The sequence below is a fragment of the Schistocerca cancellata genome, chromosome 4, assembly GCF_023864275.1.
Source record: "Schistocerca cancellata isolate TAMUIC-IGC-003103 chromosome 4, iqSchCanc2.1, whole genome shotgun sequence".
In the NCBI taxonomy this organism is placed as follows: Eukaryota; Metazoa; Arthropoda; class Insecta; order Orthoptera; family Acrididae; genus Schistocerca; species Schistocerca cancellata.
The window spans coordinates 534,517,454-534,525,883 of record NC_064629.1 but is presented as its reverse complement, the minus strand read 5'-3'; the positions used below and the strand labels follow the sequence as shown (position 1 = coordinate 534,525,883).

The 8,430-nt window shown below is 38.7% G+C and overlaps 1 pseudogene; it reads left to right on the top strand.

The window, feature by feature from the left end:
- Positions 1-7,312: 7,312 nt before the first annotated feature.
- On the top strand, positions 7,313-7,430 carry LOC126185882 (5S ribosomal RNA; annotated as a pseudogene).
- The last annotated feature ends 1,000 nt before the right edge of the window (positions 7,431-8,430 follow it).

The following is an 8,430-nucleotide window of genomic DNA, read 5'->3' as shown; positions in this document are numbered from 1 at the left end:
AGCTGTTCTCCTTATCATAAAGGATTGTAACTTTCATCATTCACATACCTGACAATGGTGTGTACATGAATTAAGTTACTGTGGCATCTGGCTATGTCTCCTGTGTGCTTTATGTTTTTTGTCAGGCAGTTGTACTAATGTCTTCTATGGAGCTAATAAGCTTAAGGTCATATAATCATTAACACAAATGAGAGATAAGATAGACAATGCCTTCTAATACCTCTGTTCCTATTCATATCATAAACAGTTCTCGCATCTTAACAATGCCATGATGACATAAATAGGCTTAGACTGAATTTTTAATGCAACATTAAAGAATAATTGGAACAGTATGTTTCACACAGTAACTACTCACCTGCTCTAGCATATGATGTGCAAAACTGTAATTTCCAGCTTTTGGGTGAAGAATGTGATGTAGACGTTTCAGATTCAGAAGCAAAAATATTTCTGTTAACCAAGTGTGTACAACACTCATATCTGTATCTACTATCCTTCTTGTACCTTGGAGCACACGTTGCTTATTTTATTGGACTGACAGGAGCACATTTTACAATTATAGCACAAGTGGTCTGAATAAACTGCACCTGATTTTTAGACTATGCTGTCTTGATTTTGGGCAAGTTTCACTTTACAGTCTACAGTTACAAACAACATGATACTGTGAACGACAACTTTGTGAAGTTTAAATGAGAAAGATGAAATAATGACCCATATTTGATGTCTGCAGAACCTGGTTCATTGTTTTCACCAGAAGAAGAGCCAGAGCTCAAATGCTATTTAATACTGTGTTCCATTACATGTTATCACACATCAGTCTGCTAAAGGTGAGTGGTTGCCTTTCCTTTACTTTATGTAATCTTCATTTTTGTGAATTGTGGTTTATTTGTCTCATAACATACATAATCTAAATCATTTGATTCAGGTACAGGAGACATGTCAAATTGTGGTAAAATTTCACCATAAAAAAGGACAGCTGATGTTAGTTAGTTAGTTAGTTAGTGTCATAATAATAACACAGATTTGTTAGGAGGAGAAGGAGATTACTGTTTAATGTCCCGTCGACAAAGAGGTCATTAGAAATAGAACAGTTTTATTATACACACATACAATAATATCTAACACTTTATTACTCCTTGCTCAAATTATCACTTCATCCTCTATGAATACCTCTATTGAATAGTAGCATTTCTCCCACAGAACCTGCTGTAGTCTCATTTTTAAATTTTTTGACTTCATTTAAATATGTTTCTGCCCATTAACTTGTTGTGTATTGTCGTCCCCATACACTGTGTAGTCTGTGCATATAATTTCAACTGATGTTTGGGTAGCGTAAAATTATTTTTATTGCTTGTGTTATATGTATGCTTAAAATAATTCTCCTCAAATAATTTTTGTCTGCTATGTATAAAATTATAATTTCACAAATGTATATGGAATGAAGAGTTAGGATTTGTAACTTCCAAAATAATGGGCAACAAGGCTCTGTTTTCTGTGCAGTACATGTGCACTGGACAATTTTCTTTTGCAGTTTCAGTATTCTAGATACACTATGTGAACTTCCCCAGAAAATTATATCATATCTAAAAACAGATTCAAAATGACTGTGGTGATCCATTTTCCGTGTACTCAAGTCAATGGAATTTGCTAGTATTTGCACTGAAATGGCAAAACTGCTTAGTTTATTTGATAGGAAGTCAATATGTGTATTCCAGCATAAGTTCTTGACCACATTTAGTCCCAGGAATTTGACCATGTCTACTTCTTTCATAGGTTGATTGTTATGTCAGTTTGGTTTCCAGAAAGGTTTTTCAACAGAAAATGCCATGTATGCTTTCACCAATCAAATTTTGAATGATCTGAATAACCGAACACCACCCATTGGGATTTTTTGTGATCTCTCAAAGGCTTTTGATTGTGTAAATCATGAAATTCTGCTAGACAAGCTCAAGTATTGTGGCATGAGTGGGACAGTGCACAAATGGTTTAATTCGTACCTAACTGGAAGAGTGCAGAAAGTTGAAATAAGTAGTTCTCATACTATGCAAAGATCAGCACATTCCTCAAACTGGGGAGCTATCAAGAATGGGGTTCCACAAGGGTCAGTCTTGGGTCCTTTGTTGTTCTTAATATATATTAATGACTTGCCATTCTGTATTCATGAAGAGGCAAAGTTAGTTCTCTTTGCTGATGATAGAAGTATAGTAATCACACCTGACAAACAAGAATTAACTGATGAAATTGTCAATACTGTCTTTCAGAAAATTACTAAGTGGTTCCTTGTAAACGGACTCTCACTGAATTTTGATAAGACACAGTACATACAGTTCCGTACAGTGAATGGTATGACACGATTAATAAATATAGACCTTAATCAGAAGCATATAGCTAAGGTAGAATATTCCAAATTTTTAGGTGTGTCCATTGATGAGAGATTAAATTGGAAGAAACACATTGATGATCTGCTGAAACGTTTGAGTTCAGCTACTTATGCAATAAGGGTCATTGCAAATTTTGGTGATAAACTTCTTAGTAAATTAGCTTACTATGCCTATTTTCACTCGTTGATTTCATATGGCATCATATTTTGGGGTAATTCATCACTGAGGAATAAAGTATTTATTGCACAAAAGCGTGTAATCAGAATAATAGCTGGAGTCCACCCAAGATCATCCTGCAGACATTTATTTAAGGATCTAGGGATATTCACAGTAGCTTCTCAGTATATATACTCTCTTATGAAATTTGTTATTAACAACCAAACCCAATTCAAAAGTAATAGCTGTGTGCATAACTACAATACTAGGAGAAAGGATGATCTTCACTATTCAAGATTAAATCTAACTTTGGCAAAGAAAGGGGTGAATTACACTGGCACTAAAGTCTTTGGTCACTTACCAAATACTATCAAAAGTGTGACAGATAACCAACAAGTATTTAAGAAGGAATTAAAAGAATTTCTGAATGACAACTCCTTCTACTCCATAGAGGAATTTTTAGATATAAATTTAAAAAAAATATATATTAAAAAAATAAAAAATAAAAAAATAAAAATAAAAAACACAAAAAATGAAAAAGTTGTTATATTAACTTAAGTATGTTGTTAAATTAACTTAATTATGTCATGTATTGGAAAATTTGACTCGTTCCACATCATTACGAAATATCGTATTCATGATCCGTGGAACTAGTATTAATCTAATCTAATCTAATCTAATCTAATCTAATGTTGTATTTTAATTTCCACATATTTTGAAAGTTTGGTTTTGATATGTACCATACGGGTTTTTGCAATGTTCAGTTTCAACCCATTTACCTTAACCAGTTTTCTAAGGTAGCCAGTGTACTTATGATGGAGCTCGGAATTTTTTCTGCATCATAATCTTCAATTAAAACAGAAATATCTTCTGCAAACAGAACTGATGGGGAATTTATATTTATGAGTAAGTCATTTACGTAGAATAGGAACAGGATTGGCCACAAAATGGAGCTTTGAGGCACTCCTTGTGATACTGTACTCCATTTAGAACAGTAATTCACTGCCTCTGAGGTGATAGTTACCCTTTGTTTTCTGTTGTGTAAGTATTATGTGAGCCAATTTAGAGCAGTTTCCTTAATCCCATATTTGTCTAATTTGTAGATAAGCAAATCATGGTTCATGGCATCAAATGCTTTTGTGAAATCACAGAATATACCTGCAACTTTACTCCTCTTATCCAATGATTTGCCTATCTTTTCAATAAATTTATTCACTGAGTATTTTTTCCTGGTTGAAATCCAAATTGGTTACTTATAATAATATCACTTTTACAATAAAGTTTTTGATCTGGTTTGCAGCTTCTTTCTCTAACGCTTTAGACAGGACTGAAAGAATAAAAATAGGCTGATAGTTTCCCATGTCTTACCTCAATCCCTTCTTGAACACAGGTCTGACTTTGGCATATATCGAAACATCAGGAAAGCGTCCCTGCTCAAGAGACCGGTTTGATATTTTAGTTAGGGGAGATGCTCTTATGCCACACACTGTTTTAATCACTTTAGTAAGATTTTCTGTAGCCTAGCTAATGGTTTACTAGCTATAAGACATTTTCTTGTGACAGTTATATTCTGTTCAAGCATTTGTCTGCATAGTAGGTCCATCAATCAATGCCACAGTTCATATATGGTTAAACTGTCCTATAATGAATGGATCTTATTGCTTGGATAGAGACTATCTTTGAGAACTGGCTGATGGGACAGAAGTGTCTACTGATTTTACTCACAAAAAATGTTTTTTGCTATAAACAGATTTTTGTCCAGATGAATGTACAAAAATTTAATTTTACTGTCAAGGAAGTGCATACATAATTTTCATAGGTGTGGTAAAGAGTGGCTAGTTCCTAATGTTAATAACTGTGATTTACTAATAAATATATTGAAGCACTTATCATTCAGAAATTGTTTTTTCTGTTACACCATCAGTAAACAAAACATTTGAGCTTCACTTTTTCTACTACAAAATGTAACTGAAATGTCATTTATTGTTAATGAGCCACTAAGTATGTGTTTGTGAATTGCATACATATATTGCTAATATTATGTGCATACAAAGTTAAAAGGGTCAAGCGTTTTTCTCAAGTCTGAATTTATGCCTACTACATGAGTCATCTTGACTGGTAGCCAACATAATTTGCAGTAGAACTGTGCTTAGATCCTTCTCCAAAACCCTCCTGTAATTCTAAATACAATTAGTGTTTAATGAAGAAGAAGATTAACTGAAATTTAGCAGCAGTTTCAGATACATGAGACTTTATCATATTTAATTGCATGTGACAAGTTAAAACGGTAGTAGAAGTGGGTTTAAAATTCAGATCTCTGCCTTTTATGGGCAGTGTACTCCTGGTGCAAAATAAAACTTGACTTTTTTGTTAACTGTACTTTCAAACTTCTTTCCTAAGGTATCATGGAGACTAATAGATAAATAATTTAACTGCAATAAAGTGTTCTTTGATTCAGTAAGTACTATAGGTGATGATGGCATAGTAAAAAATACAAAGGTGATAAATGAAATATTAATAAGCAATTTTTCTTCTATTGTTGAATCATCTGATATTATAGATAAATGTGCAAAGAGCAGATCATTTCACACAACAATGGACTTTGAATTTTTTACAGGTTCAGCCACCTTATTGGAAGGTTTTTCCCTCCATCATGCACAATGCACCTTTCCTTCATGAAGTGTGAAAGTTGTGTATTTAAGCGTACCTGATAAATGTAGGTGACTTTTCGTAGTGAGGCGCTATGTTTCTGTTGGATGATGACAAGAAAAGGGAGAGGCTGAAACCCAGTGCTGGCATACATCCTATTCCCCTGAAATAGAACCAAGGGAAAAACAGAGCTTAAAGTCCTCATTTGACAAACGGTTAACCATCAACAGTGTTACATGACTACCCTTTGTGAGACACTGCAGATAGGTTTGGAATTTAATCCTGGACATTGGCACAAAGATGGGTGATCAAATACTTTACACGACCACCTCTTCGTCCCTTTACAATAAAGACAAAGGAAAAGCAACCAGCAGTTACTTACCCCATTACTGGCTTTGCCCAACTTTGCTTAACTTCAGAGATCTCATGAGAACTAGTGTATATAACAAAGCAAGGCCATTGGTCAGTATGCATGACAATGCATGTGCTGGAAACATATACTCAACCAAGAAGTTCAAATAAACAGTGTTCTTACATACAGGTGCAATCTACACTCCTGGAAATGGAAAAAAGAACACATTGACACCGGTGTGTCAGACCCACCATACTTGCTCCGGACACTGCGAGAGGGCTGTACAAGCAATGATCACACGCACGGCACAGCGGACACACCAGGAACCGCGGTGTTGGCCGTCGAATGGCGCTAGCTGCGCAGCATTTGTGCACCGCCGCCGTCAGTGTCAGCCAGTTTGCCGTGGCATACGGAGCTCCATCGCAGTCTTTAACACTGGTAGCATGCCGCGACAGCGTGGACATGAACCGTATGTGCAGTTGACGGACTTTGAGCGAGGGCGTATAGTGGGCATGCGGGAGGCCGGGAAGACGTACCGCCGAATTGCTCAACACATGGGGCGTGAGGTCTCCACAGTACATCGATGTTGTCGCCAGTGGTCGGCGGAAGGTGCATATGCCCGTCGACCTGGGACCGGACCGCAGCGACACACGGATGCACGCCAAGACCGTAGGATCCTACGCAGTGCCATAGGGGACCGCACTGCCACTTCCCAGCAAATTAGGGACACTGTTGCTCCTGGGGTATCGGCGAGGACCATTCGCAACCGTCTCCATGAAGCTGGGCTACGGTCCTGCACACCGTTAGGCCGTCTTCTGCTCACGCCCCAACATCGTGCAGCCAGCCTCCAGTGGTGTCGCGACAGGCGTGAATGGAGGGACAAATGGAGACGTGTCGTCTTCAGCGATGAGAGTCGCTTCTGCCTTGGTGCCAATGATGGTCGTATGCGTGTTTGGCGCCGTGCAGGTGAGCGCCACAATCAGGACTGATCACACGTGAATGGAGGGACAAATGGAGACGTGTCGTCTTCAGCGATGAGAGTCGCTTCTGCCTTGGTGCCAATGATGGTCGTATGCGTGTTTGGCGCCGTGCAGGTGAGCGCCACAATCAGGACTGCATACAACCGAGGCACACAGGGCCAACACCCGGCATCATGGTGTGGGGAGCGATCTCCTACACTGGCCGTACACCACTGGTGATCGTCGAGGGGACACTGAATAGTGCACGGTACATCCAAACCGTCATCGAACCCATCGTTCTGCCTTTCCTAGACCGGCAAGGGAACTTGCTGTTCCAACAGGACAATGCACCTCTGCATGTATCCCGTGCCCCCCAACGTGCTCTAGAAGGTGTAAGTCAACTACCCTGGCCAGCAAGATCTCCGGATCTGTCCCCCATTGAGCATGTTTGGGACTGGATGAAGTGTCGTCTCACGCGGTCTGCACGTCCAGCACGAACGCTGGTCCAACTGAGGCGCCAGGTGGAAATGGCATGGCAAGCCGTTCCACAGGACTACATCCAGCATCTCTACGATCGTCTCCATAGGAGAATAGCAGCCTGCGTTGCTGCGAAAGGTGGATATACACTGTACTAGTGCCAACATTGTGCATGCTCTGTTGCCTGTGTCTATGTGCCTGTGGTTCTGTCAGTGTGATCATGTGATGTATCTGACCCCAGGAATGTGTCAATAAAGTTTCCCCTTCCTGGGACAATGAATTCACGGTGTTCTTATTTCAATTTCCAGGAGTGTATATTTTTGTCACCTTACTTATCAGAGGGCAACGGGCTTGCTGCAGTGGATACACTGGTTCCCGTCAGATCACCGAAGTTAAGCACTGTCAGGCATGGCCAGCACTTGGATGGGTGACCATCCGTACCATCTTGCGCTGTTGCCATTTTTCGGGGTGCACTCAGCCTCGTGATGCCAATTGAGGAGCTACTCGACTGAATAGTAGCAGCTCCGGTCAAAGAAAACCATCATAATGACTGGGAGAGCAGTGTGCTGACCACATCCTCAGCTGAGGTTGACACGGCGGTCGGATGGTCCCGATGGGCCACTTGTGGCCTGAAGACGGAGTGCTTTTACTTATCAGATGTAACATTTTAGAGAAAATGTGTCAAGGAAAGGGAAATAATGGATAAAATATTATGAGTTGGAGAGGCATGACTGTCCTCTGTGTGTCTGTTGCTTAGTTTACTCTTTGACTGGAGCTAAATATTACCAAATTTGTACAAAACATGGTCATAGTTATTGGTCACAATTATCAACATGAGGAGATGTAAATCAAATCGAAAGTCAAAAAATTTTCTACACCATTAAAAATATTATTTATTCAGATATCAGGAAAGGGTATCCATAACCATGATGTTAATAATGTTGCCTAATTTCATGAGACAGAAATACGTATACTGAAAAAGGTGTATGGACAAAAAACGTGAGACTGCCCTACATCTTTGAGAGCAAATAATGGACTTAATGGGTTTTCTGAACAAAAAACCATTATCAGTCCATTAGTCTCTAATGATGTTTTTCCTGATCACTTTCATTAAACTTTCATAGTGTATTTCACAGAGAAAAATAAGAGTGCATGGATGAAGAGTAAAGAGTTAATTGAAATATTCAGTAAGGGAATTTTAATTTTTTGTCCATTAATCAAAGTTTCAGGTATCTTTAGGTTATTATTAATGTGTGGACTAGCATAAGGTTAGTTTTGAATGATTAGGTATTAATATGAACTCTAAGGAAAAAAGTGCACCATGAAGAAATTATCCAAATGATTACAGTTTCAGAGAAGTTGGATGTTTTATTCAAGAGAAAGTGCTTCATAAATTGAGGAAGTCAATAACCCACTAGTCCACCTCTGGCCCTTATGCAAGCAGTTATTCAGCTTTGCC